The sequence below is a fragment of the Sinocyclocheilus rhinocerous genome, unplaced genomic scaffold (assembly GCF_001515625.1).
Source record: "Sinocyclocheilus rhinocerous isolate Xijiao unplaced genomic scaffold, SAMN03320098_v1.1 scaffold14460, whole genome shotgun sequence".
In the NCBI taxonomy this organism is placed as follows: domain Eukaryota; kingdom Metazoa; phylum Chordata; class Actinopteri; order Cypriniformes; family Cyprinidae; genus Sinocyclocheilus; species Sinocyclocheilus rhinocerous.
Genome location: NW_015625831.1, coordinates 3039 through 15389, shown reverse-complemented (window position 1 = coordinate 15389; position 12351 = coordinate 3039). Strand labels below are relative to the sequence as shown.

General features: G+C 41.6%; 1 long non-coding RNA gene and 1 pseudogene across 1 annotated transcript; both read right to left on the bottom strand.

Annotated features, from left to right (window-relative positions):
- Positions 1-9776: 9776 nt before the first annotated feature.
- Positions 9777-11981, bottom strand: LOC107706608 (complement factor B-like; annotated as a pseudogene).
- Positions 10095-10854, bottom strand: LOC107706612 (uncharacterized). The gene is made up of 2 exons (XR_001636164.1): positions 10825-10854; positions 10095-10166 (listed from the first exon to the last, which is right to left on the bottom strand). It is a non-coding gene; the product is annotated as an uncharacterized LOC107706612 (long non-coding RNA).
- Positions 11982-12351: the final 370 nt, after the last annotated feature.

Here is a 12351-nt window from a genome sequence, read left to right as displayed (position 1 = left end):
ACCGACGTGACATCTCCGTTCCCTCCTTCAGGGAACGAGGGTTACATAAGTAACCGAGACATTCTGATCTGCACAGCTCGATTTGCTTACCATGAATGTCACACATCTCATTAGATAACCATGTGAGCAGGCCATTCACTCTCCTCAACATATAATCAGGGAAAAGTTGTTCACTATATCAAAGATTTTTGACCCAGAAAAACCCTGTTTAATGTTTCAAGGCAGTCAGATAGATTGAAAAGTTTTTGTCCGCTGTAATGAAAGGCAATGGAAAACAAATCAAGCTCTATTTTGACCACCATTGACACTCATTATGGACAATAACAATAACACAATTTATTTTGTAACATGGAAAAAAGAATGTCACACAGGTTTGGAATTAAAGCATAATGTTGAGTTTTATTATTTTTGTTGTTTCACTTCTGAAAAGTGAAAAGTTAATACAAATTGTATTTGACTGGTCTGATTTACAGTAGTGAATAAATGCCATTAAAAGATAATAAGGTATCACTGTTTATTGCTGATTTTAAAGCTTACAACTTGGAAATCTACAGCTCCCCTTCTAGGGAACTTCATGCTGTGTCGCCCAGAGGGACACATTGGGGAATGCTGCCAGCATGAGTGGTGTCTTAAGCACATGTGTAAAAACGGCAATCCTTTTGGTCCACGTAGCCCGTGACGTAATAGGCGGGTGCCCGGAAGTATAAATGGGCACCTGCTGAATATGTCACCAACTTTTGTTGTCTTCAGGAGCTGTATGTTTCAAGCATGTGTGTACTATGTCTGTCAAGTTGGGCGAGCATTTCCAAGGTCTCTGACACCCGAGGACATGCATAACTTGTGCATTATGTGCCTAGGCGAGGAGCACATGCGTTCGGTGCTTGAGGGTTCCGAATGCATGCATTGCAAAAGATTCACAATGCGGAAGCTACTATCATGTTTGTCTCTCTTCTTGAGGGAAGAGAGGCAAGCATCTGCACCCTGCGGAAGCTCAGCTCGTGGGGACCGCAGGTTGAGCTCGTGGAAAAGTTTGAGAAAGGTATGGATCTTTCAAAAACTCGAGCGTGGCACAAGATCCAGACATTCTTTCACTAGAGTCATCTGATCCCGATAGCGCGCTGCTGGGCTCTTCTAATCATGACAATAATTAAAGTGCGAGCGCAGAGTTGTCATCGACCACCCCCAGCCACGCATACAGAGATATGCTGGATTTGATGGATCATGCTACTAAGCGGCTCGATCTTGGTTGCATGAAAAGCCAAAGCCTACTCGCGGGGGTGACTAGATGAGCGTTTTTTTGGCCCTGATTGTCCCGCCCCCAGGAGTCTTCCGTTTCTCCAGGATCTCCAGGTGATATCTAAATCCTGGGAGAAACTGCACTCGTTTCGGTTACATGCCTTGCAACACGTTGATTATGCTAATGTTGAGGGTGTGGCTGAGCGTGCATACGCGAAGATGCCTCCTGTTGAAGAGACGTTTGTGAGATATTTCTTGCAGGGTGAAGTATTCTCTTTAAAGACTCCTGCCTTGCCATCCATAGAGCTTCAGACCACCTCGCGCTTGAATGGCAGGGCGTATGTGGCAGCAGGTCAGGCTGGTGGAGCGTTGCACACCATGGCGATGTTACAAGCCTATCAGGCTGACTTGCTAAAGGACTTGGATAAGGGCAAAGGTTTGTCTCCTGAGGCAGTTGAAGAGCTGCGCCTCACCACAGATCTGGCTCTCCGTGTCACCAAGCATACTGCTGCTGCCATTGGTCACTCGATGGCCGCAATGGTGGCTATGGAGAGGCATCTGTGGATCAATCTTGTGGCCATCAGGAAGAAAGAAATCAATCTTGTGGCCATCATCTCAATGCTCTACTTTCGCCCATCGGGCTTTTTGGCACTTCGTCGAGTTGATTGTGGATAAGTTCAGAGTGGCGAATGTGCAATCAGCTGCTTTCAGGAAGTTCATTCCTCGGTGCTCTAAAGGCTGATTTATACTTCTGCGTCGGACATACGCCATAGCCTCTATGCCGTAGGATGTGCGTCAGTTTTCATTTATACTTCAGCATCGTTGTCCGCGTCGACGTGCTGTACACATGCAAACCGCTAGTCTGCAGTGTCCACGGGCATTTTGCTTGTGTAACCCGCAGTACCACGGCAAAAGCTGAAGAAGTAGCGGCTCGTTGGAGAAGCATTATAGCCGTGATGGCAGCAAATAAATATCAAAGAACAGATAATTTATTTAAAACTACAAAAAACAGATGACAACAGAACAGGAGAAGATGGCATTCTTTCAATCTCCACAAGGACTTGTACCATGACAGAATAACTGTTTGTCACGGACAACAAAGTGATGTAATGCTACTTTTTATAATAAATGATAAGCCACTTGTTCTTTGCCTTGTTTTATTTTAAATAAGAAGGTGTAACATGATTTATGCTACAGGCTCTGTGTAGTATTGTACAGTAAGAAAGTTATTTCCCTTAGCCAGAAAATTAACGTTCTTAGAATTGACAGACAGTTGACCCTGAGAGGTCAAGTAAATACTTACAGCGGATCTAAATATTTATAATTAATTATAACTAATTATGATTAATTATTCATATTTCCCCTTTGAGCTGATTCGCTACAGAAAAATATATTAAAGTGCAAAACACACACAAAACTCAAATACAAACGGAGGGAGGGGTACTAGCAGACCAATCACAGCGCTTGCGGTCCGTGTAGATTTGAGGCGCTGTGACATTTTTGGAGAGGTGCACGTCAGGCTACGCCATAGCCTGCGCGTACTACGCACAACCTATGGCGTAGCTACAGCGTAGTTTCGACGCAGAAGTATAAATCAGCCTTAAGTCCTTCTCTAGAGGGGATGATCTGTCTAGAGCTGAGGCTCATAGACAAACTCAAATATCTAGCATCGCTAACCACACCCCTCCTCCTTCTAGGAGTTGGCAGGGAAGGCTAACACTAACAAAGGGAAAAAGGATCTCAGGGACATCCTAGATAAGAGACACAGTGATTGCCTGCGTCCTGGTGCTGGGACTCCCAGATCATTCTCTTCCCTCCATCCCTTCCCCTCTCCTCCGTGTTATGGCCACTGCTTATTCAGGTTTTGATTCTGGGCTAATGATGTTGTTTATTATCGCTATGAGCGAATCATTTACTGATGGTCCGAATCTCCCTCTTGTGAGCTTCTGGTCAATAACACAGCGCTTCGCTAGCCTACTGTGGGACTGACACTGATTGGGGACCTTCCTTAGTATTGCCATCTGAGGATGGTTATATCCCAGCCATTGTTACGGCAGGACGGGCCTACCTGAACATAGCTATCTGAGGCTAGCTGTGGTTTTACTTGAGCCCTTTCCTGAATCTGAGGACAGCTATGTGCTAGCTCGGTGATTGCTCCCCTGATTAGGGTTTCTAAGTAGCGGTTTCCTTGGGCCCTTGCCTTAATAGTGCTCTCTCCTTATAAGGTTTATAATTAGACAGCCACTGCTGGTGGTTTTGGCAATTACTGTTGTCCCCTTTTACTAGAGCCTAGCTATCTGAGGATAGCTATGTGCTGCTCCCCTCCTTAGGGTTTTTAAGTAGCAGCCTCCTTGTGTTCTTACTTAGACAGTGCTGTCTCCCCTCTTTGGGTTGTAAGTAGACAGCCTACTCTCTGTGGTCTGGGTGGTTTCAGTCGGTCTCCCTACTGGTAGCCCTTCCTAGGTACATAACTATCCGAGGATAGCTATGTGCTAGCTCAGTGACTGCTGCCCTTCTTAGGGTCTTTAGGTAGCAGTCTCCCTGAGCCCTCGCCTAGACAGTGCTATCTCCCCTACTGCGGTTGTTAGTAGAAAGTCCACTCTCTGTGGTCTCGGCAACTTTGCAGGGAGGCCTTACCTGGCTATCTAGGCTAGCTGTATATTGTTTTTTCTTTGACTACGAGCCGTCATAAGACCCTGCATATATAGCTATATAAGGATAGCTGTGTCCTAGCACAGCAGCTTCTCTCCTTACCTGGATTTTTATGTAGCGAGCTCCTTTGAGGCTTCTAGTTTAGCCTCTTCAGTGGTCTTATGTATCCAGGCTAGTATTGCTCACATAGCATAGCTATCTGAGGATGGTTATGTTCTTAATTTGGTTGGGATGTCCCCTCTTTATCTGGAATTGGGCTCCCTCGTTTCTGCCAAGTTATGTGCAGCCCGTGGCATCAGTGGCTTGGCCCCTTTCTGAGGAAAGGCTTGGTGTATGTGTGTCAGCTACTCTCCTTATGGTTGTGGACAAAATAGCTCAAGACAAGAGCAAACGCAACGACATGTGAAATAAAAGGTCATCATGTTTTAAAGAAGATTGGCTTGATTAAGTGGTGGAAATAATGGAGAATGGGCACAGAACGGTAACAAAACTCCAAGCCATTTACAGTCACACACAGTGGTAGTAGTGTGCAAACTCTACTATTTGGGGATGTTTTAAATAACTGTAAAATAATTCATGTTTACGTTTTTTGAAAATATTTATTGCAAATGTTTGTTTTTAAAAATATTACATTACAAATTACAAAAAATGACTGCTTTATTTTTTTTATATTAGCTATATATTATAATATATTATTAATGTGCATTATTTAGTTGCATCAAATATAAATAAAAAAATATATTAAATAACATTAAAATTAAAAGACATTACACACTTTTTTGTTTGGGCGCTGTATGTCAGGGAATCCTTGCAGTCACAGTCACCGCCGTCACCACAGTCACCTGCCCCGACAATCACCAGATCCCAAACACCAGAATTCTGATCACCCACACCTGCAGCAACTAATCAAGCCTCCTATAACTCTGCACTCCACTCAGTCCCATGCTGTCCGGTCTACCGTTCACCTTGCTGAACCTAGCCTGACTCCTTACCTGTGTGTTACTTATCGCTAGATAGTGATGGGAAACTGAGGCTTTCTGAACCATTTGAGGCTTTCATCAAATTGTGCCGAAAAACAGGTCATTTCTCGAAGCTTTTTAACACAGTGTGCATTAGCGACATCTGGTGGTCAGACACTGTTTCTCCAGCCTATCTAACGAAACATCGCGGAGCAGAGAATGGGTTGAAAAAGTTTTTTAATCTGTGCCAACTCGTGTCATGCGTAGTCCGGTCAACAGATTCACGTATTGATTAATAATTTAAAATATACAAGTGTGTGATTATAATTAATAAATGATGTGAGTAGTAGCAAAAATATTTTGGGTGAGCTGGTCGGGGTCTCTGAGACCCCAGCTATAGCGTTTAATAGCCGTCTAATTGATGACTAGTCTATTCTTGGGCTATGTTTAGATGTCTATTCGATTTTCACTGACAGCCCAAATTTAGCCTTGTTTTAGCCTAGACCCATATTCACCGTCTATTAGATGTATATATGTAGTCGTTTAATAGCCGTCTAATTGATGACTAGTCTATAAATGGGCTATGATTAGACGTCTATTAGATTTTCACTGACAGCCCAAATTTAGCCTCGTTTTAGCCTAGACGTCTAGGCTATATTTAGACGTCTTTTAAACGCAAAATTGCTTGCTGGGAAGAGTCATGCGATTCGGCGATTTTTTTTCAAACCAGCTGTCCCAAGCTTCCGATACAGCATGACGTTCGAAGCTTCAAACGGCATCAATCACGTGATATTGTCATTTCGATACAAGCATCGGCACAGTGTGTGATACAATAGTGCTTTGAAAACTGCGTCGGAGCATCGGAGCCTCGGTATCAATCGTCCCATCACTACCTCTAGATCCTCCGATGTTCCCTCGATCCTGTTCTCCTCTGTTCCGGTCCATCTCCTGGCATCCTACAAAATACTCTGCTTCAGTCATCACAGCTAAGAACCCACGAACTGTTATCTGTGTGCTATTCTCACCAGCAATCCGCTGACACAATCTCCTTCTGCATCTAGTTAATAAACAGTCTGTTGATACTTACCTCTTGTCTCTGGCCTGTGTTGTGACACTGTACTGGTACTGATATATATATTTTTTTTTTTTCAGGTGGCCAAAATGTCCGTCCAACAGAGCAAAGTTTTGCTCGGCAAAGAAAAAAAAATTAGAGGGAACATTGCCCCCTTTTGAGAAAATCCTAGAATCGCCCCTGTGAGCCAGTCTGCAGATTTGAGTTGAGAGTTTCCATAGAAAATCACGTAGTGTATGATTGTCACAGACTCCGACTATGATTCCATCCAATCGGAGGATATCAAACATGTTTAATATTTTCAGACGATTTTAGAACACGTTGTTTTCATTTGTCAAGCGTCTCCTAGCAACAAGGTCACTTCTTTGGTGCTCTCACACCAGGTGGACAGGCATGTGCCTTGGCATGGCATAGTTGGCATTTCGTTAACCCAATGTGTCCCCTAGGGCACACAGCGGGAAGTTCCCTCTCAGGGAACCATGGTTACATGCATAACCTGAGACGTTCTATATACAGTATATATATATATTCCATATTGACATGATAGCATCACGCAGTTGCTGCAGATTTGTCGGCTGCACATCCATGATGCGAATCTCCCCTTCCACCACATCCCAAAGGTGCTCTATTGGATTGAGATCTGGTGACTGTGGAGGCCATTTGAGTAAAGTGAACTCATTGTCATGTTCAAAAAAACAGTCTGAGATGATTTGAGCTTTGTGACATGGTGCATTATCCTGCTGGAAGTAACCATCTGAAGATGTGTACACTGTAGTCATAAAGGGATGGACATGGTCAGCCCTTCCAACAAGACAATGACCCTAAGCACACAGCTAAAATAACGAAGGAGTGGCTTCTCAACAACTCTGTGACTGTTCTTGAATGGCCCGGCCAGAGCCCTGACTTAAACCCAATTGAGCATCTCTGGAGAGACCTAAAAATGGCTGTCCACCAACGTTTACCGTCCAACCTGACAGAACTGGAGAGGATTTGCAAGGAGGAATGGCAGAGGATCCCCAAATCCATGTGTGAAAAACTTGTTGCATCTTTCCTAAAAAGACTCATGGCTGTATTAGATCAAATGGGTGCTTCTACTAAATACTGAGCATTTTTCAGTTTTTCTTTTTTAATAAATCTGCAAAGATGTCAACAATTCTGTGTTTTTCTGTCAATATGGGGTGCTGTGTGTACATTAATGAGGAAAAAAAATTAACTTAAATGATTTTAGCAAATGGCTGCAATATAACAAAGAGTGAAAAATTTAAGGGGGTCTGAATACTTTCCGTACCCACTGTATATATATATATACACACAACATAAGATTGACCCCTCTGTATTAATTGTGGCCCCTCTTGTGCTCCCCAGCAATGTTCCCTCTAAGCTGTGTGCGTGTGCGGCCGCACACTTCTTATGTCCAAGCCGCGCAGAAGAAATATGCCACACACAGGACAAACGGACGCAAAAAATGAGTTGGGAAAGCCATTTGATTGAATTCCAGTAATAATCGCAAACCGCTATGGAGTTGGTGCCGCTATAGAGTTAGAACCGGTCAATGCAGTTAACAGGTTTCATAGAAAGAGAATAATGTGCACCAAATCAGTCACTGTAGAAATCGAATACTTTAACTGTTTTGCACATTTCTGCATGAGTTTGTAGTGATCAGAACAACCTGAAGGTCTGGTAGAGTGCAATCCTCAGTTGTGTAGTAGTGTATGATTGCCAAGGTTGGGGTGTAAGGGATGAGGCGAGGACTCAATTGTGCAGTAGATGGGCTTTTATTAATAGAAATAAAACAAAAAAGCCAACAACAAAAACTATCCCGAGGGGAAAACACAGCAGGCAACTTGACTGGCAGGACAGGAACAAGCAAGGAACACGGCTGGAAACATAAGATGACGAACTGGCACAGTACTGCAAACACAAGGAGAATAAATAGGGAGCAAACAAGGGAGGACAGGTGGGGCAAATAATAATAATAATCAGGTGGGACAAGACAATAGACTTGACAGCACATGGCAAACAGAAAACAAAGACAAATGCCATGTGCTCACACAAAACAAAAACACAAGCACATGGCCAGCAAAACAATCACAAGCCATGTGCTTGAACAAAACAAGACACAAACACGCAGCTAATGAGATCACTCATAAGCTGCATGTACACACAAAACATGACAACATGAAAGCAAGCGGCCGAGGGAACCCCGAGCCGCGCACTACACAAGACAAAACGTGAAAGCATTTGGCCAATATAACCACAATCTGTGTGCGACAACACAAGACAACGAGAACGCACACGGCCAAACACAACAACACATGCGGACAGGAGAGCACATGGCCCGAGCGAACATGGGGCCGCACGCTCACACAACAAGACAGAACGTGAAGTGCAAGTGTCTGAAACTCTACAAAAAAACTAAACTTGAACAAGACATGAGTGCTGGGATCTGAACACCACGCTCCAACATGAAAAAAAAACATACAAACAAGAGTGAAAACAAAGACATTTCAGGAGTGTCAGGGCTCTGTCACAAAACCATGAATAAACTAGACTGAAGTGACAGAACCCTGACAATGATGGCCAGTTTTCCTTTGTCACTATTTACAAAGTCGGTAAGTGTATGATTCCTGTTTAAAAATCTGTTCAGATTTTAAAAGTTGTGTATTCCAGCATTAAGACGCGCTGCATTGTTAATTTTGCGTGAAAAGATAGTTTTTTTTCGAAAACAAAAATGAACACTAATTTCATATATACTGCCTTTTAAAAAATCAAGTACTTTTCAAGAACCTTTTGATAAATATGGCTGTTTTCAAGGGTTTTCCAGGATTTAAATTTCAAAAAGTCAAATTCAAGTACTTCAAGTAATTTAAGCAACTTGTACACACCCTGTTCCAAAAGCATGTGAAGGCAGCATTAGCATGAAGCAAGATCAACGTTTCTGTAACTCCGAACTGTGAGCATCAAACAGAGGCAATCTATTGTGAATATAAGGGTTTAATAAATGAAACTACAGGTAACATACAACTAAACTAAGCAAAACACATACATACAGAATGAAGGAAAGTAAGGAAAGAGAAAGATAAGAACAAAACAATGGCGGTATTTAACATCAGTTAACCACAACCTAATGAGAATCATCAGAGAATCAAAATCACCTTAATAAAGGGGCCCAAGCTTATACACGCATCTAAATAGTTGGAAAACGGCTACTTGCATTGGCTTTATTGCTGAACTAGAGTCCGGATGTGATAACAACGAAGATACTTGATGAGTATGTTATGAGTGAGCTGGAGGCTTTTCTTCAGGGTCTTCTGTTACTGTTACAAAGTTACTTTAAGGTAAAACTGCCAAAAGGTCAGACTCCAGAGAGATGAGTCTTGGAGAGTGTCCGCGTCAAAGGGTTTGAGCAATGATTGATTTGGGTTAGGCTTTTTTAACCCCCTTCCGGTCACACTCCTTCTTGGTGGACAGGCCAATGCAGAGGTGTGAATTTTGAGAGGGAAAATATTTATTTGTCTTACCAGACACCTTTATTTGCATGTTTATATTGTTCTGAAGGATTTGTGCAATATTAAGCCAAAGTGTGGTAAAAAGAGTATGGTGCAAGTTATGGTAACATACTATTCAACATCAATCACAAGAGGATTATTTTGACACTAGGCATGCCAGGTTTGGAGAACATTAAGGCAAGGATACATTCATATTTTTGTATATATACGCAATTAAGACTCCAGTAACTATGAAGTTGTAACTAAGCTAATATGCATACAACACAGGACTACACCATATACATTTTGTGACAGTTTTATTGTGGATAAATGGAGCCAATGTCCTTTTCCTATGTGTATTGTGGTGTCTGAGTGTGTCTGAGCCGTGGGTAGTGGCTCCACCTGGTGATGGGGGGTAATACGTCCCTTCCCTCTTGGAATCTCTTTGAAGCTCAGAGAGAAAGCTGGAGACTATCCTGGCTAGCATCAGTGAAGTTAGCAGGAGTGGTGATGCCTGAGACATGATTCCAACATCGGCTACTCTACAATGGTGCTCTCATCTGCGCAAGCAAGCAGGTACAACAGGTTAATAACAGCAACAATTAACACAGAGTAAATTTTAAATTACAAGAGGTCAGGAACTGTGAAACTGATTCATCCAAACAATAGTGTTAATGAATGCTATTGTTTTTTAGAGCATGACAGTCATTCGTTATTTTGTGTTCCACAAAAAAACATGAACAAACATGAAGGTGATAACTGTTACGTATCCGGTCCATGAACTTCCGTCTGCTAGCCATCAGAGGTCACCCTTTCCATTTTCATTGACTCTCGCACGACACACTGTTGCATATCACCCCGGACTACATATCCCATCATTCATTGCACTGATTGCACACAGCACTGATTGCACACAGCTGTTTCATATCACTCACTCACTATTTAACACTCACTCGGATCCCTTCCCGGGGCCGAGTATTGTTTAGCGCTTATCATTTGATAGCTACACTACAGAGCCCTCGTTAGTTTACCCTGCCTTAGCCTAGTCTTGCCTTGTCTGTTTCCTCGTCTTCTGATTATTGCCTGTGTACTTCGGACTACCTCTCTCGTCTTGCCCTGTTCGGATACTGTTTGCCCCTGCCTGGACCTTCCTAGCCTAGCCTAGTCTTGCCTTGTCTTGGCTGTTTTCTCGGTTTCTGATCTTCGCCTGTTTTCCTGGATTTATCCCTTTAGTCTTGCCCTTTTGATTCTGTTCGCCGTTCGTTGACCTTCGCTAGCCCTAGGATTATTCTTGTGTCTTGCCCGCAATATAGCTGTTTGCCTTTGTTCGACCCTGCCTGTGTTTCTGACCTCTGCTTTAATAAAGCTTGCACATGGATCCGCATGTCTCACATCTCGTCAGCCCCGTAACAATAACATAATTACAGAAATTTCACTTTTGAGTAAAGTATAAATACAGTACCAATCATGTCTTCAAGCATCTCTGTCACTTTTTTCAAGTCTTGAAGCTTAAAGAAATGTTTTTCTTGGTCCCTCTGTGACACAAAGCCATTTATGTCTTCTTGATTCACATCATATCCAACTCCAAATACATAAAGATCTGGAAAGAGGAGACACATCCATATCAATATGAAATCAATGATAAAGACTTCTTATTAAATATGTGTATTTTTTGCTGCCCCTGATGATACTGCTTGTTGATGAAACACACTTTCAAAAAATACTTATAGTCCAAGCAATCTCATTTAAAATATAATTATCATTAATAAATTTGATTGTTCACCAAGTTTCTTCTCCCGCTTTGTATCATTTTTGGTGACAAGACGTTTGATCTGGTCCACTTCACGTTCAGGATTCCCCCCCATGTTTGCCTGACCTATGAGGTAAGATGAGATAAATTACAGTGAATATTTGCTTCAAAGTCGATCTCTATTCTAATTTGTAATACTGTGCATGGATATTTTAATAATATATTAATATGTATGTATTGTTTGTAAAAACTGATGTCAATACCATCAGTGAACACTATGATGATGTGTTGGGTCTCATTGAAGGCCATTGCATTGTTGTTCTCCTCTGTTTTCATGCTCTCTAAAATCTCTGAATAGACTAGTGATATTGGTACCTGTTTTTTCACACCAGAATATTACAGTCAGCAGGTTAATGAGAAACATTTTCTGATTGAAACAGCTGACTAAATCTAAATTAAAATGAATCAAAATTACATCATTAATTGGGATTTTTAAAAAAGAATGTAAGATTTGTTTAACTATTACATAGGACAACAATGCATAAATGTATTTTCATAGTTAGATGTAAATGTTCTATTAGTATATTATTCTGTAACAATAATATCTAAAAAAATCTAATTCCATGTCTACAATAAGACTCAAAAATAGACATTCAAACAGAATACTTACTCTCATGAGTAAATTTGTCCAGCTCTTCAAAAATATTCACTAGGCTTCCTGCATTTAGTTAATTTCTTTTGAAGTCTTTCATAGAGATTATCCGATCAACGTCTGTAGCAAACATCAGGATCTCATAGTTTGGGGAGACTGGGTAATAACTCATCTTTTGGGAAAGAGCATTGAGAATTAAAAGATGGACGCAACACTGCACATTTCCGTACAATTAATGTTTGTATTTTGTATTTTAACATAAACTAAGAACACAAAGGTTGGATATGTAAGGGAAAATTTATTATGCTTGTACACTGCCCTTCCCACAATATTCCTGCTTATCATGGCACTTTGTGCGAAAGACAGATGGTACATATGCTAGTAGACAATCTTCATGCAAATGTTAATAAGGTTTTGTGAAACTTCAGTAGTAGTACACACACAATACTGCGTAAAAATGTAATTTAGCGGGTTAAATAGAATATATGCAGGGGCGTAGCCATCATTTCAGAAGTGAGGGGGACAGAAATGTTATATATATA